The sequence below is a fragment of the Nothobranchius furzeri genome, chromosome 10, assembly GCF_043380555.1.
Source record: "Nothobranchius furzeri strain GRZ-AD chromosome 10, NfurGRZ-RIMD1, whole genome shotgun sequence".
Taxonomy (NCBI): Eukaryota; Metazoa; Chordata; class Actinopteri; order Cyprinodontiformes; family Nothobranchiidae; genus Nothobranchius; species Nothobranchius furzeri.
In genome coordinates this window covers 34,552,318-34,577,848 of record NC_091750.1, presented here as the reverse complement: position 1 = coordinate 34,577,848, position 25,531 = coordinate 34,552,318, and the positions used below count along the sequence as shown (strand labels likewise).

The 25,531-nt window shown below is 44.8% G+C and overlaps 1 protein-coding gene across 6 annotated transcripts in view; it reads left to right on the top strand.

Moving 5' to 3' along the window:
- taok3a (TAO kinase 3a) overlaps positions 1-25,531 on the top strand; it is a 113,626-nt gene that overhangs the window by 54,178 nt on the left and 33,917 nt on the right. For 5 of the 6 annotated variants that reach the window (XM_070555557.1, XM_070555556.1, XM_070555553.1 and 2 more), the window contains exon 2: positions 13,880-14,015. The gene's annotated coding sequence lies outside the window, so the exon portion shown is untranslated. Of the gene's footprint in view, positions 1-13,879; positions 14,043-25,531 lie in introns of all 6 variants that reach the window. The other variant, XM_070555554.1, reaches the window with a different exon arrangement.

Below are 25,531 nucleotides of genomic sequence, written 5' to 3'. Positions count from 1 at the left end.
CTAATAATGTAACCTTCGACAGCTAAAAATCACAAGTAAAAAGAAAACTGGGCTTCCAACACAATGAAGCATACTGGGTCAGACACGGACATACTATGTAAATCCACTGTTGAATGAGTTGAACTTCTAATTGCATTATCAATAAAGACCATTCATTAAAGGACCTTGCTTAGGTCTCTTACTCGGCATCACTTATTTGGTCAATGAAGAGCAAATCGTTAATTCCATCTGTTCCAGAAATCATCACAAAAATGTCTGATAGCTCTTTGTGTGTGAGATGGTTTATTTCTAGTGAAGAGATCCAATTCATTGTATTGCAATTTTTAAATGACAACATATCATGCAATCACAAGCAGCTGAGAACCGAGTAGTAAAAATCAGCAATATAGCTTTATTCATTTGTGCACTTTTCAGTTGTTTCCCATGTCGCAATATTTGCTTTGATTTCATTCTGGCTCTTCAGTCAGGAGTCTGACTGCTCATTAGTTCCCGACACCAAATAATATTCCTTCAAGTTTTTGAGTTACGCTTTGACCACCGCAGGGCTTATACATTTACTTTTATTTTTTTACCCCTCTCTTTTTACATGCAGGAGTAAAAGAGGATTGGACGAATCCATGAGATCTAAAGGAGGAAGGGGGGGGCTAAGTTCTAAGCCTGAATTAATTCCCAAACTAATTGCGGGCAGACTTTACATGGGATGAAAGCTGAAATCCTAAAGCTCCAAATCCCTGGGCCCTCTCCCGCTCTATGTAAACCCAAACGATGAATGTACATAATTTATACTGCCAGTGCATATGTAAAAACGAAGCGTAAGAGGCAGAACACAAGGGAAATGACTCAGTGGCCCAGATGCATGTTTCCTTTTTGAGGTTTCCTCTTCACAAATTTCCTCCCTCCCCTCTTTCTTTTTTGTTGTGGCTCATCATTAAGTCTTCCTTTGAAAAAGGGAACTCGGCTGACGCTGATGTAACTTAGCATGCATCTCTTGATGTTACCCTTTGAAGTAGAGTTAAATGACCCATTATCAACTCTGTTGGCTTTGACGCTTGAAACATCATAATACAGTTCATTTAAACTTTTTGGGGTACTGTACCATGCAGTAAGTGTAAACTCAAACTGTACTTTTCGCTTGCTTTTAGCGCCCCCTGTGTCCGTTATTAATTCTCTGTGGTCAAACCAAAAAGGAAACCTATCTATTCGCTGTGTGATGGTCTTTTTAACACCTTAATCTAACAGCTAAAATGTCTCACCAGCCTTCCTTAGTGTCTACAGGACTGTAACAATAAACCATTTTTGTTGCAACACTGATTACTTACACCTCTAGTCTATTTTTTTCCTTTTGTCATGGTCACTTGAAAGCCAAATGCTGTTTCAGACTACTTTGGAAGAACCAGCCTTGGTAAAACCAGGGATCACAACATGAGGCCTCAGCAAATGATTGTATGATGTCATCATTTCCCCTCTAAGAAACAGCCTTCAAGACGAGAGAGGGCGTCTTGTCCACTCATCATAGTCTCATTAGGAATCTAGTCACTGAGATGAGTGATGTAGATCAAACTCGTGCTCACTGCTTTGGCTTTGTCTGGAGGGCAGTGAAGGTCTTAAGCAAACCTTGGATAGCATATAAAGAAAATAAGGTCAATGAAACCATGATGGCTCTTTCGGCCCTGAATCTTAACCTCTTGCATCAGATCACATAATGCAAGAAAGCCCGGTTTGCCTAACTCTGACGTAAGTCTTAATGTACCAGTCATGCCCTGCCAACTGAAGCTGAGCTGTCTGTTAAAGTTGAGTATTTTTAATATTTCATAAACAAAACTCAACAAGTAGGAAATGTGTGTTTTTGTCCTGTCCATTTTCTGTTCTGTTCAGTTTTTTCCTATGGAGCGTGCAAAAAGGCTCCCATTAGTCCTCTCTCTCCTGTTGATTGGAAAGTCCTGTTGGGCTTCAGAGTAGAGCTTCATTTGACTTTGTCCTCCCCTAAAGCACACCCAGAGTTGATAAGTTACTCTCCTCTTTGTGTCTATGTATGCTGCTGAGTGACTGACCAAAATCATTCACATAATTCTGTTTCTGCAGACGTGATGGTGCACTTTGTAGGTGATCAGTGAACTGTGTGATTTTTAGTGATGTAACATGCCACGGTGGTGCGATGACGTAGCTGTTTGGAGAATGACTCATTTGCTTCATTATTCTAAAATGTCTGAAAGTTTGGAGTGTGTTTCAGCCATAATAATAATACATAATACATCTGAGAATTGGACTTGAGGATGATCCCCTATCAACAGGTCCTGCATCCCAGTTGAGTCTGGGTATTTTCGTCCAAGGCCAGTGAGTCATAACCAAACCCCAGCGACCAGACTGAGCAGTCTTTTGCTTTTATACCAGTTTCTCTAAATAAGTAGGCAGTCAGGGTTACTAACGATATGTGTCCCGAAGGCCAAAACCTCAGATACAAGATACTGCATATGTACTCCTCTTTTTCTCCTGAGCTTCAGAAATGCAGAAAACTTTAAACTATTTAAAGCCACACTGTGAAACTTTTTCATATCCATCCGTCCGTTCGTTCATTCATTTGTTCATTCATTCATTTATTCATTTTCATCTGCTTATCCAGAGTCGGGTCGCGGGGGCAGTAGCCAAAGGTGAGAGGCCCAGACTTCCCTCTCCCCAGCCACTTGGGCCAGTTCCTCCAGGGGGATCCAAAGGTGTTCCCTGGCCAGGTGAGAGACATTGGCCCTCCACCGTGTCCTGGGTCTACCTTTAGGTCTCCTCCCGGTTGGACGTGCCCGGAAAACCTCACCAGGGAGGCGTCCAGGAGGCATCCTGACCAGATGCCCGAGCCACCTCAACTGGCTCTCTCGATGTGGAGGAGCAGCGGGTCTACTCTGAATCCCTCCCGGGTGACCGAGCTTCTCACCCTATCTCTAAGGGACAGCCCAGCCACTCTTCGGAGAAAACTCATTTCGGCTGCTTGTATCCACGATCTCGTTCTTTCGGTCACTACCCAAAGCTCATGACCATAGGTGAGGGTAGGAACGTAGATCGACCGGTAAATCGAGAGCTTCGCCTTCTGACTCAGCTCTCTCTCTCCTCTCTCTCTCCCCTCTCTCTCTCTCTCTCTCTCTCTCTCTCTCTCTCTCTCTCTCTCTCTTTATATATATATATACACACACACACACACACACACATATGTATGTGCTACTGACATAAAAATTCCCTGTCTGAAGGACAAAGGGATTTAATATTCAATTTTCATGCAACATAGGTAACAACGTTATTTAAAAGTTTGCCAGTCCAGATTTGAAGTGAAAAAAAATCTGAAATTAAAGCTTTTTCCGGTAAGTTTTGCTTTAAAAAAAAAACTACTTTCAGTGAAAGTAATGACTTCTGGTTAAGGTAATGACCCACCGTGTAATTTTTCTCTTAAATATGTACATATCGAAGAGAAAAACAACACGGTATGGTTTTTCTCGACAAATCCAAACTACTTCCGGCGAAGGTAATGACTTCCGGCGAAGGTAATGACCCGATGTCTTGTTGTTCTGGATACGTCATTTCCTGTCATGGCAAAGACGCCAGCTGATGTCTGCAGCCAGATGCTCGTGCTGTAAAGGGTCATTTTAGCACATAGTGGCTCAAGTTAATGATAAAAATAGCTGCATATGGTTTTAATGTAAATCCTTCTTTCAGTAAAATTCTTGTTCGGAACACGTTTAAAGAAAATTAGCCGGCATACAGAATTGTTTTTCTGTTGAAAGCAGGTGTCGTGCTCTTGAGCTGGTTTAGAGACTTTGAACAGATCTTCTGAACTTTGACCTTTCTGACCCTGAGTCAATTGTAGGGATTACATTTGGATTATATGTGTAGTGGTAAATGTTGTTGCTTTTAAGCTTAATATATTACCTCTACTGATGACCAATAAGCTGTGATACTCTATATGAATATAGAATATCAACCTGCTTGGTCTTTGAATGTTTAATCAGAAGATTCTAGGAATCTTTGCTTTTTCAGGGATCAAACACACTTCGTCTCAATTCAGACAGTCAGGTTTATAAAAGATAAGACATTTATTTTCTAAACAAATTAAAAACAAGACAAGTTAACTAAGACGACTGTGCTGGATGAATCTAAGAGGATGGGATGTGATGTATGGTGACTGCGTGAATGCGAGGTTATCAGAACCTTCGTATCTAGAAGAACTGAGTTCTGGGTGTGAAAAAGGAAAGAATTTCGTTTGCATTAACTAGGAAGTTGATTCTTATCAAAACCACATCAGATGCAATCTGGCTGTGTTCTACGTACCCCTGAAGAGACTCCCTTTCGGATCCAAGATGTCGGGGGGGTCAGGTGACCCCAAGGTACCGAAGTTCGTAGAACAAACTGCAGTACGACCAGGTCGGTCCAGAGTCATCTCCCGGATCACAACAGATAGATGAAATCATTTGCATCTAGAACAGCTGTTTCTGAATAGCCGAGGGAACTGTTTTGCTGCCAGCTGTAGCGTGTAGCGGGGTTTTGACAGCTGGTCAAAAATGCTCTGGGTTGAAGAGGGTTCGCTCCGGAGGGCCTGTCCGTAGCTTTCTCTAGAACTGACTCACCGTCAAGTGAGCTCTGTTTTAATATTCTCATATTATGATTTCTTGGCCAACCGGGACGTGCCATGTTAACAAGCAAACCTCAGAACGTCACGCCTTGTGTCAGATACAGGAGTTCTGATTCGTGGAACAGAAAGCAGTGTGTCAGGATATTAGCTTAACCTTGTCATCGTCACGCGTCTGAGTATGTTAGCTGTCAGAAAATAGTGATTCACTTGTTAAACCAACATTACTGATGATCATAATAGCAAAATGTTTCATTTCAACCACAGTAATTTAAGCACAGATGAATCAAAACATTTCATTAGTATTCATATAACATGTGGTCATTCAATCATATTATTATTTAATGATTATTTAACTTGAGTTGTAAAAGTGTTCCTTTTCATGAGAGTGAGCAGTCCTGCGGTGTTATCAAAAGAAGGCTTTGTTTGGGAACACAGGCTGATATCGTGTTCCTCCTGAAATGTCAACAAGGTTTGCAGAACCTTGTTGCTTGTTGGGATGTAGAACGTAAAATCCACCTTAGAGGGTGGAGATATGTCTGTGTCATGTAGGTCAATCTGTAGGTGAACACTGACCATTTCTGGATGTGGCATACGTGTGCCAGTGTTGTGCAGATTACCACCTGTTAACTCTCTGACTGGCATCAATCACGTACTGGCTCCTTAAATAGGTGGACCAGTACAACCCAGTTCCCATGGCAGAGTTTTTACGTTTTCAGCCGATTTCCAAAGCATGAGAGACAACATGCATGTAGTGTTGTCAAAAAAATCGATACCCAGATATAAATCGATACTAAAAGTGGTATCTAAATTAGATATTCCATCCCTGTGGTATCGATATTATGGACTATTATACACAGCCTTCTTCACGTACACCGACACGCACGACAGCCAGATGCCGTAAAGCAGCCTCCGCCTCCCAGACAAACAGAAGAAGACGCCGCATGGCTACGTTGCAATTTCCCACGCGAGTTGTCTCCGATCCAAGTTTTGTCTGCCAAATAAATAAACAAAAACATAAACAGCGAATTTGGGAGGCGCTTCACAGCCCAACTTAATTAGCACACCAAGTCCGACACGTAGTTGTATATTCACGCTTATGTGCTTAAAGGAAACTCCCGTTTATTGCAACCCGGACTTAATTTCTAGCATGCAGTACGTTTGTTTACTCACGCTGACAACTTTGGTGCTACTTGGATTCCCCGGGGTATTTAGATCCATCGGCGAATCGCCATCAGCGTATATCCATATAACGGGTGCGGACGGGCATGGTGCAGCCTCGAAATAAGACATTATCTGCACCAAAACATCTTCATGTCGAAAGGTTTTGTTAGGAATCATTAACATGATTCCCCTGTTCGTTTGGAGTGGGTCTGGGATTTCTAGGCGTAAACAGACTAGCTGTGGCTAATCTAACCGGCGCTTTTAATGACGTCACTGCCGTGCGCCAGTCTGTAGATGTACCTTTGTCCTACTGTGGAGAAATTCGTTTTCTCCCTTTATTGACCAACAGAGTTGTTCAAAAGTACAGAACAAAACATATGGCATTACAGCTTATGACAAAAATGCACCTTAAACAGAGTTTAAGCAGCAAAACATCACTCTGCAGATAGTGTATATATAGTGAGACAATTCATGATTTAAAGTGTTAACTTTCGCCAGTTTTTGTATGCACGTTTTAAAAAATGCTGATACTTAAAAGGTTTAAGCACTTAATACACTTAATTCTTAACATTTAATTTTTGTAACATAAATTGAGGAATGTTATTTTTTTGAATGAACTTGTTCGATAAATGGGTGTTTTTAAATAGTATCGAAATCGAGCATCGAGTATTTTTTCAAGTATCGAATCGAGTTTGAAATTTTAGTATCGTGACAACCCTACATGCATGGTGATAAAAAATCACAGTGTGGGGTGGAAACAACATAGAAAAGCTACACACGCGGACATTACCCGGTCTGTCGTTTTTTAGCTATAGTAAAAAATTCCGTCTGGCAACGGCGCAAACATCTTTCTTTTTTTTAGAAGAAAGGCTTTTAGCGCTTCTACTTGTTGTGGTTTTAAAGACATTCAAGTCATTTAGACGAGAGGAAAGAGCCGCAGCAAACTCCGCCGCTGTTTATGAAAAACTGAGCGTCGCTGTGTGTGACGTCCGTGACGCTGTCGTTTTTTAGCTGTGGCCAAAGATGGCGTCTGGCGACGGTGCAGACATCTTTCTGTAGAAGAAAGGCTTCTACCGCTTCTACTTGTTGTGGTTTTAAAGGCGTGTTCCTGTCATTTAGACGAGAGGAAAGAGCCGCAGCGAACTCCGCTTCAGTCGCCATGTTTATGACAAACTCAGCGTTGTGGTGTGTGATGTATGCTACTCAGCGCTGATTGGCTGGGTTAGAAATCTCAGGGGGTGGGGTTATTTGAATAGGAGAGTTCCCAGACCCGTTCTCTGTGCAGAATTAAACAGAGGAGGAGTCTGGCAGGCCAGGCTACCGTACAGCTGCTTTATGAATGTTGGCCTTCCTTGGTTGTTAATGTTAGTTGGTCAGGTTTGTATTCACTTGGTGGAATAATTTATTTAAAGACGATATCAACAATGAGCCTGGCCAAGTTTCATCAGTTCAATTACTAGTGGACAGCAAAAATGTGTGTGTGTGTGTGTGTGTGTGTGTGTGTGTGTGTGTGTGTGTGTGTGTGTAGCTGGGTAGTTATGGACTTAATACTAAAACAACTTTTGTTAAAATGTAAGCTTTAGAATGAAGCTGTGGAAGATTTTCTGTTACGATTCTTCCATTAGAAAGTTAAAATAGTTCGTTTTTGCCTTTTTGATCTTAAGGTGTTTCAGACAGGTGTCTGTGCTTTGAAGTTAGGGAGAGGCTTGTGAGCTTAGCAGCCAGATAGCAGTTTGGATAAATTCACTTAAACACATAAAAGAAAAGAGTCTGCGTTGCGTGATTTTCCAGAATTTCCCTTAGGGGGCAAATGTAGTCTATCTGTCTGTTAGTTCAGTTAATGAAATATCTTTTTTATTCACAATGTAAAGTAAGCTGTCTAGTTATGGGTCACATTAAAAATATTATCCTGAAACTTCAATCATAATCAGAAAAATGTTTATTTATTTAAAAAATAACTTCTAAGTCAGGTACTTTCCATTTACCTAAACCCTTTTCTCTGCTTCTCTTTCTCAAAAGATGTCGCTCAACAGTTGTGTACATTTCCATCACCGTATGCCGCCCATGCATTATTAGTGAAAAGCAGTCTTTCTGCTACATCAGAAGCAGTCTCGTACTTAAACTGTGTGACACACAGCCAGAAGCTGAGCTAATAATAGATTTGGTCCACATTAAAAAGCAAAGGGTAAGTCCTGGCCCTGGGACTATGCAGTGTTAAAGTCTCCTCAGAACAAAAACTTGGGTGACACCGCTGGGGTGCACATCACCCATCACCATCTCCGCTAATCTCTTCAGATTAATTGAATAGTGTCTGAATATAATCTTCATTAAACCCATCATGTGAACGTTGGTGTTTGTTCGGTGAGTCAGCTTAGAGGAGGTGGCAGCGGTAGAGTCGTGCTTTTAAAATGATTAACTTTGCCGAGATACGAAAGTGTTCAAAAAATTGTTTGACCAAATTGATTGGCCAGGATAAAATGTATTACATAAACATTAAACTCCCACATTTCAACCTTATTTTTGCTGCAGGACTCTCAAAGAAAAGGCACATCAGGAATAGGCTGGTTGTGATGATGCAAGCATAAGTCTTTCTATGTTCATTTGTCTCATTGTTCTTATCTAAGAGCAAAATGCATCAATAATAAAGAACTTTAGCAGGGGTCATTGTGAAACTCCGTATGTTGCTTGTTTTTGTAGAGCAGTGGTGTCTAATCCTGGTCCTTGAGGACCACCATCCTTCATATTTTACAGGTTTCTCTGCCTCAACACACCTGATTTTATTTAGTAGGCGAATAACAAGCTTCTGCAGAGCTCCATGGCTTGCTGATCCAACCATTTACTCAGGTGGGATCCAATATCTACTCCTCCACACTGAAAAGAGCCAGCTGAGGTGATTCAGGCATTTGGTCAGAATGCCCTCTGGACACCTCCTGGGAAGGTGCTTTGGGCATGTCCTGCTGGCAGGAGGCCCCAGGGCAAAACCAGAACATGCTGGAGGAATTGGATCTTTAGGCTGGTGCAGGAATGCCTTGGCATCCTGGAAAAGTTTATGATGGTGGCTAGAGGGAGGATAGTCTAAGCTCTCCAGCTAGTGCTACTCCCTCTAACCAGACCTGGAAAAGTGTAAGATGATGAGTTTGAGTATCATTAGTCACAGGTTTTCTAATGTAAAGCATGCAGATCCTGCACAATTTAAAGTGATAGCACATTAGCTACGTTTAAATGCACCAAGTTCCCCCTATCCCATTCCAATTTTGGTTGATCGGAAATCCCAAATCTCTGCTTTTATGGACACTAACTGAAATGATCCGATCAAGCCATGCACACACACAAACATTCAGTCAGATTAAACGGGTTGAGCATGCGCAGTAGTCTTTCCTGGAAAAAGATTGGAAACCATCCTGTCCGCACCCCCCCCCCCCCCCCCCCCCCCCCGTATGGACCTTGTTCACATTTTTACCTGTATGTTTTTGTTTTTACTGATCACTTTAACTAAGCTACAGGCTCAGCGGTGCGTAACTCTGCTGCTCCTCCGCCACAGGAGAGGAAAGCAGGATAACGTCTGTTTACTTCCCGCCGTGTTTTGGACTTGTCCTGAGCCTCTGCAACGGCGGAAAGACGATTCACGCCGAAGTTGCACACATGCACATTATTTTACTCCAAGAATCTGAATGAGTTTGTATGGATGTCAATCAGAATGATGATCAGACGAAACCACCTCTCAATCGGAATGGATTTTCATTCCGATCGGGCCGTTTCGCATCAGAATGTTCCGACCGACATGTTTGCAAGAAGAATTTTTGATCTGGTAGCACGGGTAGGGAACCCTGGTCCTGGAGAGCTACTATCCAGCACATTTTAGAGGTTGACCTGCCTGAAAACACCTGATTTTAATCAGCAGGTGATTAAAAGGCCTCTGCAGAGCCCGATGAGCAGTTGAACAGGTGATTGAACTTTGTTGAAGCAGGGCGACCTCTAAAACATGCTGGATAGTGGCTCTGCAGGACAGAGTTCCCTACCCCTGTAGGGCATTCATTCGGATTACTGGTGCCCGTGTAGAAGTAGCTATTGTTCCGTTTTCCTTTTGTTATGTTTTAGCTACAATCACTACAGGCTCCTCCCACCTGCCAATGGAAGCCAGAAATAACCTCCACTTTACTGTGGTGTCCAAAATGGAGCCGCTGAATAATGGAACATCTGAGCGACGGAGCCGCATCACACTGCTGTAGTTTCAGCTTCTGTCTTTTAAAAGGTGTGTTTGTGGAAAAAATACAGGAAGATATGGGTTTTTGGATTAGCAAGGGAAAACAATGTGTGGTTTTAGAAAAAAAACAAAAATTATTTTGACCTGGGGGGAGAGAGGCTGTTGAAAAGTGATCATTGGCAGAGAGGATGAATAGCTTCAGTAGAGAAACACCAGGCTTTGTCTCAGAGGGACATACAACACAACCGTTGTCGGTGGGATTTCCCTGAACAAGCTCCTGCTCTGAGTGAGGGGTGATCTTTTAGGTAAAAGTGTGTAACCATTGCTGTCCATGTGTGACCATCAAACCTTCGTTACACGTGTTCAGTACACAAGACGTATAGCTAAAGCTTGACTTTGTCTGTTTTTAGACACTTGTGATGGTTTGGTCTCTAAAAGGTTTAGAGGAATATTTTTATGGCAAACATTTTGGAAGAATTACGTTTGTTCTTAACCAGATTTGCTATAAAATATCAGTCATAGAATATAATCAGTGGCTATGCATCAGTTACAGCCTTTGTGGTGTCTGATTTAACCGTTTTCTCAGTAAATGTGTTTTTTGGTTTTCCTTTATCCTAAGAGGCCCTTTTGAAATTCCCCAGGGCCTTTGGCTTGTTGGGAAAGCCAAAGACTAACTTAATAGTTCATAGTTGTCTCATTCTCCGGCGATCCCATATATAGGCGTGTGAGAGGAAAATGTTATGTGGAAATCCTTCCCCAGTGAAAGCTTTCTTGGGTGAAACTGTGCTTCTTGTGTTGCTCTTATATAACAAGCAGTAAGTCTGTTTCTTTGCAAATGGCTTTTCTACATCAATATAGAGATTAAGACTGATATTGGCCCGAAGCTTTAGGGGGAAATAGGTCTCTGCTTGATCACAAGTGGGAAAGATGAAGCTTGGCACTATGGAGAGCTAATCTACTTTGATGGGCATGTCTGTCATAGGGCCTGGGTTGTTGTGCCATCTGCACGTCCTGTTTTAAACTACTGACAGATATTTAAATAGCTTTCTTACATGTAGGCATCTTTCTGTATTCTCAGCTGAAACTCTTTAGTATTTCAGGCGCTTTGATGCTGATCACATTTACATTTCAGCAGAAGTTTCTAAAATTACAACTCCCAGAATCCAGGAATAGTTTCTTTTTGAGCTGCGACCATCCTCTTCCTGTGGTACGGGTTTCAAATGTGGAGAACATCAGTCAACTTAAACAGTGTTTTCTGATTTCCTTGTTTTTCCTCATTTGATCATTGGCCGTGTTCCAGATGAGCCAGTTCTGCGCAGATTCGATCAGCGGTGATCGGCGCGCAGTGCTTGCCGGTTAGATTTGTGTCCGACTTGACGCCGACTTGCTCTGACGTCATGCCTACGTAGGCAACGATAACCTGGCGAGATCAAGGCGGCCGCAGATTTTGGAGCAAGGCGCTGCAGTTGCTCTCCACCGGCTGCTAAACCTAGGGCATGACGGGAAACGCCTGGCTCTCACCTGATCTAAGATCTGATTGGTTCACATTTTGATCCAAACATCCGGTGGTTGAACATGAAATGTTAGTAGGTCACATGTATTCTGTAAATCATGTAACGTTGATGATGACAACTACATAGGCCATAAAGAGAAATGTGATTTGTGTTCTTTTGTCACGTTTCCTATGAGCACACTGAAGCTACAGCTGATAACCTTTACTTATTATTACAGTCATGGCTCCATATACAACATATGATATCCACAAGCACGTGAGGATGTGTTTCAGCTGCTAGCAGGCACCAGAATTAAAATAAATAAACAAGTATGAACTCTAACGCGGTATCTTCAGCCATCGTCACCCGCGAGCTACACATGTAGGGACATGTGTCCGACGTAAACGCCGGCTTTCAGCCACTCCCTCTGCTGCGTCCGTCTGCTCTCGTCTGCTTTCCAGGCGAGGCGCAGCTCAACTCGAACGCAGCCATTGTTTGACTTGTAAATTGTTGTGCTTGGTCCCACCCTTTGGAATGGGATTCACCACCTGCTCTCCAGCCCATCACAGGGACAAACAGTCACACGTTCACCCAGGGATCGTTCAGAGTCTCCAGTTAACATAACATGCTGCCTTTTGGCCTTTGGGAGGAAGCTGGAATACCTGGAGAAGATCCACACAGCCATGGGGAGAACATGCTAACTCTACACAGAAAGGGCACAACCAGGATTCAAACCCACAACCTTATCACTGCATAGCAACAGGGCTAGTACTAGCCACACAACCACATAGGCACTCATTTATGTGTTAAATGGAAAATACGTAGTTTGAACATGAATGAGACTAAAAACATCAACCTCCCACCTGCTCTTTCACCCTGTGTCGTCTATCATTCCATCACTGGCTCTTCATAGATGCCAAGCTGGGTAGACCGAGCAAAGAGGCGAAGTGCTGCTTCAACTTTCCCAGAGGCTCATGCAAACGTCAGTTTGTGTTATAAATCATTTAGAGTCTCTCAGAGGGGCACAATACGTTTTTATCCCTGTTCTCTCATCCCTCCATCCTAGCGCCCTGTTTCATTACTGAGCGCGGTTCCTCTGTGTGCCACTTGGCTCTGCCAGACAGAGGGAGAGCTTTGAGGGTTAATCAATGAGCACAAATAAGCGTTGATTCAAGGTGGAAAGAGAAGAGAATCGACTTCCGCATCCCTGTTTGAGATGTAGTTCAAGGAGAAGATCACTGGGTCGTGTTGGTGCTTAATAATGAATTGGCTTTCCTCTTAGATGTGAATTTGCTCATGGACATCACACATGCTTCTGTTTCGGGCCAGTGTGTAGCGCCGAAAGGTCAGGCTGTGTTTGGTCTTTTTTTCCACTGTGGAGGCTTCACCACCTGCTCGTCAGCACAAACAACACAATAGCTGACAGCGCTCTTCTGTCAGAACAAGTCTCTCAGACGCCACGTGTCTTTGCGTGTGCTCGTGTCTGTGTGGGTGAGGTCGCTGGTGGGCGCGTGCGTCCAAAAGGTTATTTGTGCAGATAGTTTTGTGATCCGTCCATGAGGGGGAAACGTGTTCAGCTGCACACAGAGGTCATGTTCTTGAATAAAATGCCGAGACATTTAGTTGGAGGGAAAGTCCTGTGACCTTTGACCTCACATATGATTATGAGGAAGCAGATGTAGAAAAGCATCGGGTACAATTCATGACTGCATGACTAAAACAATGTAAATGTTAACTTTCTACCTTCCAAACCGTCCTCAATAATAAAAGTGGTCGGTTCTGTAAACGCTCTTTAGCTCCGGGAAAAGTCGGTCCTGAAGCAAAGGATTCTGGAGTTTCTGAGTAGTAATGGCTGAACGATGTTAATGAGAACTTTTCTGCCTGTTGACCCCTCCTTCCATCAGCTGTTTTATAGCCATTTGAATTCTTTCCCTCCTTTTTTTTACAAAGCGATCATCGCCTTTTTTATCGCTTCGCTTGTTTCATCAGCCAGGAAACATCCCTTTGTGCTCGGGAACCTAATAAAAACAGGAACTGCAGTCGAGGTGCGTGCTGAACATGCTGTAATAGTTCAGTAAGGGAATGGAAAGCAGGCTTTTTTATTGGTATGTTGGGTATTTGCAGGAGTTTCAGTAAGCTCCAGCTTCTATTAGATCCAATAAGAAAGAAACAGGAGAGGCGGTCTTAATTAAAACTATATTCTACGGTTCTGTTGGGCTGCAGCGTGATGATGGATGTTTTTATTTTAATCAAAGAGCCACTCTTGTGTCTCACGATCAATGACTAATGTTGATCTATTAATCTACCTGTTAATGTCTTTCATATTATTGCCATCACATCTCTTAATGTACACATCTGTGTATGAGTCGTCCCTCACAACCCTCTAACCACAGTTCTCTCTCTCTTCCTCAGGTACATGGTTGTTCCAGTCATGAAGGAAGGTTGTAGGACGATACGTGGCTGGCACTGAGGAGAGAGGAAAGGAGAGAGAGTCCGAGGCTTGTCCAGCCCCCATTCAATCATTTCTTTTAAGCACGCCATCACATCTGTGAGCACATGTTTTCTTGTAACAAAGGTATTTCTGTGTATAGTACAGATACACGTATGGTACAGATACACGTATAGTACAGATACACGTATAGTACAGATACACCTATAGTACAAAGGTATCGGCTACCTCTAAGCTGGATCTCGTTTGTGTGTCTTGAGCTACCTTTTAGCTGCAGGAAAAAGCGGCTTGGCCAAAATCCATCTTTTTTATGCGAGTCTACACGGCACAGGTCCTTTTTTAATCAGACTCGGGTCACTTTCAGACGTGATCCTAGTTTGAATATTTGAAATATCTGCTAAGAAGTTGCACTACTTGAGAGTTCACGCATGCCGACGTGTTTAGCATCCATATTTACCCTACCATCAGATGTTCTTCAGGGCTGTAGTCTGTGTACGATGATTGCTCTTTCTGACAGACGGTTTTAATATTTCTTTCTTTTCAAGAAAGCGTGAAGTTTCAGATTTAGTCTTTTATTCAGGGTTTGAATTTTGGGGGCCCTAGGGGGAGCCTGGCTGGGACTTCTGCTGATTGTTCATGCACTCCAGTCAACTGCGTCCTACACACGACCACGCAATTCTCAAAGTCGCACCACCAAAAGAATATAATTGCCACACAATCACTCATGTCGTCTGGTCACTTCACCTCACTGGTGCGGCCACGCACTCCACTATTTGTGGTCGGTAAATCACTTCAGATTTCCCTAATTCAAATGTAACTCAAAGCCAGGCAGCAGATTTTCTGGAGGACTGAGGAGATGCAGGAAGAGAAGAGACGATCAGGATTAGAAAATAATCAAATAAAAAACAAGAAAAGCAAAACCAGGTACTAGGAAGGGAAAAGTTAGGTCCCCCATGCCCCGCCCACGTGCTCAGAGATGCACTCATGACATCACAGACCACAGACGGACGTGTGCTGCACGACAGTCTTTGAGTTGAACAGCTACTGTCTGATGTGAAAAGGGGGCAGATATTATACGTTTTTGCTTCTTTCTGCAACTTTTCATTTAGGATTATTTGTGAACATGGACTGTTTTAATGTAAATTTTATTTGATTGATTGATCGCATGAAATGAAAAAAAGAAATGGAAATGTGCTCGATCACGTCCGCATTCCTAAGGCAGTGTGGAGCGAATGTGGCTGGGCTGGGGGCGGGTGGAGCGGAGTGAAGCCGATACTTGTGTGTAAGTAGCATGAAGCCGGGGACACACCGGCCGCGGAAGCGCAGCGAATCGCTCACGAAATTCGGCCGCTGCTCGCCGCTCCTCAGTTCAGATCAGACGCGCCCCAGTCGAGGCGCGCCTCGGCTCAGCTGTAGTTTTTCTTTTAAACACTTGGTGTCCTCCATTTCCTCTCTGCCTTTTCTCAGCTCTTTTCCTCTACGTTTGTGTGTGTGTGTGTGTGTGTGTGTGTGTGTGTGTGTGTGTGTGTGTGTGTGTGTGTGTGTGTGTGTGTGTGTGTGTGTGAACCTATGGTATGAACCAGTTGTTTCTGCCAGTTGAATCTCTTGGAACCCGCTCCAATTCTGCAGCTGTATCCTAGCAGTTTCTTCCTAAATGGGGACGTAAATAATCGTGTTTTTCGGGGGTCGTACAGCTCCTTGTGTTTCTCAACTTCCATAATTAATTTAAAGTCATCCATATTAACTGCTTGCCTCAGACTTTCTGCCTCTCTGTCCTGTTTGCTTCGGAAAAAAGACACCCAAAACCACACCCCCTTCACGTGGTCACACACGCACACAAGTTCGATGTGTGTGTGTGTATGTGTGTGTGTGTTCGTGTGGTTTTTCTGCAGTGTCTGATTACTAACACATTTGACTATTTCGGAATTTTATTTTGAAATACTTTATTTTGTTAAATTTACCGGCCTGCCTCTTATGTCTAGGTTTGACTTCCTGCCAGAATTGACGCGATTCACCCGCGGCTCGCGAAAAAATAGAGCAGACGCCGAAATGATCGCTGCACGGCGCGGGCTGGAGCGCCGGCGCGGGCTGGAGCGCCGGCCCGGGCTGGAGCGCCGGAGCGAGGAGATTCGCGGCGCTTCTCCGGCCCATGTGGTCTATGGAATAGCTTAACAAGGGCGCCGAATGAAGGCGGTCCCATTGTCACAGCGCTTTGCGGCCGGTGTGTCCCCGGCGTGAAGCTCCACCACTTGGGGTAGGACCTCATCCCTGACCCGGAGAACTCGTTCTACCTTTTTCCGACTTAGAACCATGGTCTCTGATTTAGAGGAGCTGATTCTAATCCCAGTAGCTACAACCGCTCTAGCGAAAGCTGGAAACCATATATTTATATATTTGATACAACTCAGATCACCTTCAAACTTCAGGTTTCAAACTCTATAAATTCTGAAAATGTCAATGGAAACACCCAAAAGTGTTGCTCAGATTGAAGTTACACATCTCCACTATCTTCTGGTGTAAAGAAATAACTTTATGATAGATTATAATTGGCTCGTTAAATTCTATAATGCGACTTTGGCGTTTTTGTTACAGTCCTTCTAATGCTAGGAGTCTAATTACTGACATAATAATGTCTTTCGGTGTTTCGGCCTTCGTTTTCTCATGAGGGTTTTGGCCAAGTATTTTCATTTCAGTGCGTCCCCGTCCTTCCATCCATCCATCCATCCATCCATCCATTCATTCATTCATTCATTTTCATCCGCTTATCCGGAGTCGGGTCGCGGGGGCAGTAGCCTAAGGCGACAGGCCCAGACTTCCCTCTCCCCAGCCTCTTGGGCTAACTCCTCCGGGGGAATCCCAAGGCGTTCCCTGGCCAGGTGAGAGACATAGTCCCTCCACCATGTCCTGGGTCTACCTTTAGGTCTCCTCCCGGTTAGACGTGCCAGGAAAACCTCACCAGGGAGGCGTCCAGGAGGCATCCTGACCAGATGCCCAAGCCACCTCGATGTGGAGGAGCAGCGGGTCTACTCCGAGCCCCTCCCGAATGACCGAGCTTCTCACCCAATCTCTAAGGGACAGCCCAGCCACTCTTCAGAGAAAACTCATTTCAGCCGCTTGCATCCGCAATCTCGTTCTTTCGGTCACTACCCAAAGCTCGTGACCATAGGTGAGGGTAGGAACGTAGATCGACCAGTAAATCGAGAGCTTCGCCTTCTGACTCAGCTCTCTCTTCACCACGACAGACCGGTACAACGCCCGCATCACTGCAGATGCAGCACCAGTCCACCTATCGATCTCATGCTCCAGTTTTCCCTCACTCGTGAACAAGACCTCGAGATACTTAAACTCCTCCACTTGGGGCAGGACCTCATCCCTGACCCGGAGAAGGCATTCTACCCTTTTCCGAATCAAGACCATGGTCTCAGATTTAGAGGAGCTGATTCTCATCCCAACTGCTTCACACTCGGCTGCGAACCGCTCCAGTGAAAGCTGAAGATCACGTTCTGATGAAGCCAACAGGACCACATCATCTGCAAAAAGCAGAGACCTGCTCCTCAGACCACCAAAACGAATGCCCTCCACACCTTGGCTGCGCCTAGAAATCCTGTCCATAAAGGTTATGAACAGAATCGGTGACAAAGGGCAGCCTTGGCGGAGTCCAACTATCACTGGGAACGAGCCCGACTTACTCCTGGCAATGCGGACCAAGCTCTGACACCGGTCATACAGGAACCTAACAGCCCGTATCAGAGGGCCTGGTACCCCATACTCCCGGAGTGCCCCCCACAGGGGCCCCAGCCCCCGAGGGACGCGGTCTAACGCCTTCTCCAAATCCACAAAACACATGTAGACTGGTTGGACAAATTCCCACGTACCCTCCAGGATCCCCCTAAGGGTATAGAGCTGGTCCAGTGTTCCACGGCCAGGACCAAAACCACATTGCTCCTCCTGAATCTGAGGTTCAACAATCCGACGGACCCTCCTCTCCAGAACCCCTGAATAGACCTTACCAGGAAGGCTCTGGAGTGTGATCCCCCTGTAGTTGGAACACACCCTGCGGTCCCCCTTTTTAAATAAGGGGACCACCACCCCGGTTTGCCAGTCCAGTGGGATTGCCCCAGATCCACGCAATATTGCAGAACCACGTCAGCCAACACAGCCCCACAACATCCAGAGCCTTAAGGAACTCCGGGCGGATCTCATCCACCCCCGGAGCCTTGCCACAGAGGAGCTTTTTAACCACCTCAGTGACCTCAGCACCAGAGATTTGAGAGGCCAACTCAAAGTCCCCAGACTCTGCTTCCTTACTGGAAGACGTGTCGGTGGGATTGAGGAGGTCTTCAAAGTATTCTGCCCACCAATCCACATCGTCCAGAGTAGAGGTCAGCAGCACACCGTCCCCACTATAGATAGTGTTGGTAGTGCACTGCTTTCCCCCCTGAGGTGCCGGATGGTGGACCAGAATTTCCTCAAAGCCATACGGAAGTCTTTCTTCATGGTCTCACCGAACTCCTCCCATGCCCGGGTTTTTGCCTTGGCGACCACCCGAGCCGTGTTCCGCTTGGGCTGCCGGTACCCGTCAGCTGCCTCTGGAGTCCCACAGGCCAAAAAGACCTGATAGGACTCTTTCTTCAGCTTGACAGCATCCCTAACTGGCGGTGTCCACCAGCGGATTCAGGGGTTGCCACCACGACAGGCACCGACGATCCTGCGACCACAGCTCCGGTCGGCCACCTCAAAAATGGAGGCACGAAACAGGGTCATTCAGACTAAATGTCCCTCGCCTTCCCCGTAACATTTTGGAAGTTCTGTCGGAGGAGGGAATTGAAGCTCCATCTGACAGGAGACTCTGCCAGACGTTCCCAGCAGATCTCGTGATACGTTTGGGCCTGCCTGGTCTGACCGTCATCCTCCCCCACCATCTGAGCCAACTCACCACCAGGTAGTGGTCAGTTGACAGCTCCGCCCCTCTCTTCACCCGAGTGTCCAAGACATGCAGCCGCAGGTCAGATGAAACAACAACAAAGTCGATCATCGAGCTGCGGCCTAAGGTATCCTGGTGCCAAGAGCACATATGGACACCTTTATGTCTGAACATGGTGTTCATTATGGACAATCCATGACTGGCACAGAAGTCCAATAACAAAACACCACTCAAATTCAGATCAGGGGAGCCGTTCCTCCCAACCACACCTCTCTAGGTCTCACTGTCGTTGCCCACGTGTGCGTTAAAGTCCCCCAGCAGAACGAGGGAGTCACCGGAAGGAGCGCTTTCCAGCACCCCCTCCAAGGTCTCCAAAAAGGGTGGGTAGTCTGAACTGTAGTTTGGTGCATAAGCACAGACCACAGTCCGAACCCGTCCCCCCACATGTAGGCGGAGGGAGGCTACCCTCTCATTCACTGGGGTAAACCCCAACGTACAGGCACCAAGATGGGGGGCAACTAGTATGCCCACCCCTGCTCGGCGCCTCTCAGTGGGAGCAACTCCAGAGTGGTAGAAAGTCCAACCCCTCTCAAGGAAACTAGTTCCAGAGCCAGAGCCAGGCGTTGAGGTGAGTCCGACTATATCTAGTCGGAACCTCTCAACTTCACATACCAACTCAGGCTCCTCCCCCACCAGAGAGGTGACATTCCATGTGCCAAGAGCCAACTTCTGTAGCCGAGGATCAGACCGCCAAGGTCCCCGCCCTCGACTACCACCCGTTACACTGCACCCGACCCCTTTGGCCCCTCCCACGAGTGGTGAGCCCATGGGAAGGGGGACCCACGTTTCCTCTTCGGGCTGTGCCTGGCCGGGCTCCATGGGTGAAAGCCCAGCCACCAGGCGCTCGCCAACGTGCCCCACCTTCAGGCCTGGCTCCAGAGGTGGGCCCCGGTGATCCACGTCCGGGCGAGGGAACACGGGTTTCCATTTATATAATTCATCATAAGAGGTCTTCGGGCTGCTCTTTGTCTGATCCCTCACCTAGGACCTGTTTGCCATGGGCAGAAAGCCTCAGATAACTTGGCTCCTAGGATCATTGAGACACTCAAACCCCTCCACCAGGGTAAGGTGGCAGCCCAGGGAGAAGCCCTGAACACAGGAACAGCCTGAGAGTACAGCGTCCCTAATTTTTTCTTTTCATTTTAGCTGAACTTTGTCTTTGTAAACATGTTTCTTTGACTTCCTGTCTTTGACCAGTTCACCTAAATGCATTGTCTGTTGTGTCGTGTGGCGCTCTGACATTTGAATTAAACAACTGTGCCATTGAGGCAGCGTCAGCATATATGCATGCATGGATACTGACACTCAACATTCAATTCAATTCAGTTTATTCATATAACGCCAAATCAAGAGTTGTCTCAAGGCTCTTCACCAAGTGCTGATTCAGAACCTAATTTCCAAATCGTCATTGATAAAAAACATTTAACGTCTGTTCTCTTTAAACTGCTTATTCACCAGCATGTAGGCTGGCATTGTGCTCCAAATAAGCCTTTATATTATTCATACAGTAACATGGTTGACCCGTTTAATGTCATACTGGATGCATACACTCTCATACGCAAGCACACGTCATGCACATGCACGCTCTGGGGACTGATTTCTTAGGAGATGAAAGGCACTATCTGCTCACACGTTTTAAAGGGTTTATTAGACAGAATTATTGAGTTTTTTTGTCCCCTCAAGTGTGTTTGGTTCTGGATTTATTCCTGACTCACACACACTTCAAAGCTCAAAGCCTGCTCTTGATGTCAGTGCAGAAAACCAAGTGATGACATTTATTATTGTTCTTTTGCACACATATCGCCTCATACTTTATCAACACTGTTTCATGTTTCTGATTAGAGCTGGTGGGTCGAATCCCAGTTAGAATTCCCACAGTCGGTCTAATTCCTGCTTGTGTCTAAAGCTGGGAGGGGGTTAGCCTAAGCTGATAAACCCCCTGGCTACACATACACACACGCACACACACACACACACACACACACACTGACCTACACATAGTCATGCGTCCTTTTTTCTAATGTTCTACATTATTTTGCCTGCGCTACACTTAAATGCATAAATGATAATCTTATATTTGTACATATTAACAGGGTGTATGCAGACAAATACTCTGAAGCTCAGAAGCACGAACTACATGAATGCTGAGAAAATCACATTATTTTCATTATCAAAGATTTGTAAGAATACCAGATAAAAGAATAAAATAAGCTATGAAAAAAGGTCCAAATCTAAGAGACTGGAGGATGAAAAGGGCTTGGAGGGAGGCTTTTATGCACCCAGTTTATCTAAAAGTTCAAGTGCACACTGTTATCAGATGGCAAGGTTAAGCGATAATCTACCAAAGCCTTTAGATTATTTTCTATTCTTGTATATAAAGAGACAAGACCATCTTTATTTTTAGTTCCTGGTGCAGGTCAGTGCTTACAGCCCTGTTCACATGCGCAAAAATATTCCTGCACATCAATTAGTCAAAGTAACACATGTGAGCCTGAGGGTGGGAGGGCGTATCCGTTTGGGAGTTTCTGCTTATGCATTTCTGTTGTAAGCATGTTGAACTTTGACCCACATTTAACACACGAATGCTTTCACAAGTGTGTGTGTGTGTGTGTGTGTGTGTGTGTGTGTGTGTGTGTGTGTGTGTGTGTGTGTGTGTGTGTTAAACCACAGGAACAGCCTGAGAGTACATCTTGTGTCCTTTTTACTTGCATTTAAATATTGTAATAGTTTGAACGAGGTGAGATAGAAAAACTTTTTTCTCTGTAGACTCCTGATCAAAACTTTAGTATTTTCAAGTATTTGTAAAGATTATTTATTTCTGCTTTTACATTTTTCCATCCAGCCCACATTAGCATGAATGAGTAGCGTCATTTTATTAGTACATATTTTTTATTTTAGGATCTACCCTTTGTGGATAAGTGTTTCAGGTGCACACACACACACACACACACACACACACACACACACACACACACACACACACAGAGTGTTTAATCTGTCTAAACCGTTTGCCTAATCTGCTCTTTGAGAACAATACCATTCATAGATCTGCATTAGAACACCGACACATGGCCAACTATCCTCTGTTACAACCTGTTGTTGCCAAGTTGCATCACTTCACACAACTTATGAGGAAAGGAGGATGAGGAGAATCGTGACCTGGAGGTGTGCTGTCAGTCGTGATCACATGACGTAGGGCAGCAGGCTGGATCGCTCAGATCTCTTTGTGAAACTTTTCATCTTTCTCTTTGTCTCAGTGTCTTACTTTGTTTTTCCTGTTTTATGTTCCTTTGTAACATCTCCCCGTGGGTTTTTTTCCTAGTAAAGTCGCAGAATCAAACTCAGGTGTGTTTCTGTCAACCTGTGCTGTGGGTGTGTACCTGCTGGAGGGGAGAGCTGGTGGTTAACTGGAAAACTCAAGATGGAGAAATAAGAGAGTCTGATGCAACTAGTAGACACAGGAAAATGCAGAGCAACACACACACACACACACACACACACACACACACACACACACATTTCATTTGGTAGGTCAGTAGAACACACATGCTCTCTCACGCTGTAAAACAAAAGCAATACTGGAAAACTCACGTAGGAAGCTGCTGTTTGTTTGTTTTTAGTAAAAACAGAACTGAAGTTGTTGGATTTTCAGAATATTTTCTGTTTATTTTGTTTTGTTCAATTGAACATTTACATATTAATGCACGCAATCGTGTCCTTTTACTAAAGAAATGGGGCTACGGGGGCGGTCTCTGCACTGCCGGGGACGTCTGATTATTTTGGATATAACTTTCTATTTTACTGCGATCAAAGCCGCGCTCATTAAGTTTTTTTTAACAAGCCAACCCTAAAGGTGTCTGACCTCCACAGTGCCAGTGCCGTCTCCGGTGGTCTGACCCCCAGCTCTAACAGAGAGAAGCTCCTGGAGCTCTGCTTCGCTCCAGTTTATCGTCTCAGCTCATCATGTTCGAAAAGCAAAACTTACTGGCCGTGTTTACTTTCATTTTCATTATAGTTGCCAGCCGAAGCTCGGCAGTAACGCCCCACGTGAGGTCCGGCGTTGCAGCAATTTTACTACCAAGTATGGCGGCATTCCTGCAACGCCATGTCACCACAGCGCGCTCATAAGGCTCACCGTGGCGGCAACATTACGCTGATTTGCCGGCATGGTGTGTGTTCTAAAAAGGGCTAAACAGACCCACTTAGATTATTCATCTTAATCTTGGTGTGTTTAACAGTAAAAGGATCAAAATGCTCCAAAAATAACAACAAGATTCGTTTTTAAGCTTTGAGGCATGCAGGACGTCAACAGGCGAGCTAAAATGATCCGTTGTAAATGGTAAATGGCCTGTATTTGATATAGCGCCTTCTAGAGTCCTGGAACCCCCCAAGGCGCTTTACAACACAGTCATTCACCCATTCACACACACATTCACATACTGGTGGGAATGAGCTACGATGTAGCTACAGCTGCCCTGGGGCGCACTGACAGAGGCGAGGCTGCCGAGCACTGGCGCCACCGGTCCCTCCGACCACCACCAGCAGGCAAGGTGGGTTAAGTGTCTTGCCCAAGGACACAACGACAGCGACAGACTGAGCGGGGCTCGAACCTGCAACCTTCTGATTACGGGCGAGCTCTTAACTCCTGTGCCACCGTCACCCCTTTTGTCAAAATCTATGATGTTTTTAAGCCTTTATTGCAGAAGAAACTGATGTTTATTTTTGCAACATGACAAATCATTAAATATAATTAAGCTGCAATAAAATACTTGGAATATCTGAGTTTTTTAACAGTTGCTGGTTGTTCCCTCGACTTAAGACACGAGACGGAGCCTGTGGATTATTGCTGAGTTGCTTTTTTACCTGCCTGCTTTTCTCATTTCCTGCTGTTCTAACAAGCAGAACAAGGCAGCCTTCAGACACTGAACGGGAGAATATAGTCTACAGAAATATAGAAATGTGATGACAGCATGCTGAAGACTAAAAAGTTATTCCAATTCTTTTTTATTGAGTTTTAAATGAACTTTAGTCCTGAGCCACTAACTCTAGCGAGCAGAGCCCACCAGCTGGTGTTGTACACAGACTCGGGCCTCAGGTGAACTAGAAATGATTATACACTTATATCATTCAGCTTTTAGAGGGTTATAAATAATTAGCAACACTTGAAACGTTGGTGTACTTTAACAAATGTGTAATTTGTTTTTGAGCGCCTGAGGATTTGTGTAGAGGGATTGATGAAGATAATCTAAACTCCAATATCCTTTACGTGTTTTTGTTAAATGTAGTTTTTTGTGTCACAAATGATCCCGTTAAAGCTGTGATGAGAGTTTTATTCTACAAAGTTAAACTTACAGACAGTCACAGTGATTATAAATCTTGTAAAGTGATGACATTTTCATCACTAAACTTTGCCTTTAAGACTGATATTTTAGGAGCGAGTGTGCTGGCTCCGAGCCCTTTAAGAGCAGGGGATTAGGATGATGCTGATGCTCCGTGTCTTGGCCTGTGTGTCTTGTCAGTTTTCTCTGTGTGGGGCCGGCCTTTGGAGCCAGATTTGCTCGCTGCATCTGGCTGTTGTGTGTAGAGATTTCATGGTAGACGGAGAAAGGAAGAGAGAGAGACTGAAATCGGAGGGATGGCATGTGACTGTGTGGATGTGTGTGTTGCTTGTGCAGTGAAGCTAACTAGAGCAGGATGCATACACGCATGACGGCCTGGCTGCAGCCTTGTGAAACTCGGCATCCTGCATCAGTGTATGCAAACGCACGGACACACACAACTGTTCCATTCTCCGCGTGAGTGGAAGAGATGCATCTATGACTCAACTTCAGCTGGAAATCATGTGTTTATTTTCGTGTAGAAATATGATTGAGACTGAATGAGCATCATGACTAGGCCTCGTCACCATGAGTGACTTTTCCCATTCAATTCAATTCAATTTTATTTATAAAGCACCAAATCACGACGAGTCGTCTCAAGGCACTTCCCATAATAAACCTTCCAATTCAGGTCAGTTCATTAAGCCAATCAGAAATATGTTTCCTATATAAGGAACCCAGCAAATTGCATCGAGTCACTGACTAGTGTCAGTGACTATACAGCAATCCTCATACTAAGCAAGCATGCAGCGACAGTGGAGATGAAAACTCCCTTTTAACAGGAAGAAACCTCCAGAGAATCCTGGCTCAGTATAAAGCTTGGTTTATGCTTGACGCATTCACTTTCCGCTCGGTGATGCGGCTCGCGGCTGGAACGCGCTTCACAACTCGCAGCGTTTATGGTTCATGCGGCTCGTCTCTGCGGTGAGCCAATATTCTCCCAAACTGTAGGGGGCAGCATGGAGCTCTACGGCATGCACCCAACACTACACCATAGTAGAAGTAGACATTACTGTTTACAACATGGCATTCCAGCATTTTTAACAGCGTCCTCGTCTTTTCCGACAGTGCGAGCTATTTCTCCCCAAGAATTATTAACAACATGTTGATCACGGTGATCTCTGAGAGCTGAATCATACAAATGTCTGTATTTACCAACCTCTGCCATACTAGTTCTTGCCGGTCCGCCATGTTTTTCCGCGTCCGTCCATCCGCGTGGTTAGAAATTTTCCGAGGTGCGTGTTGTGGAAATT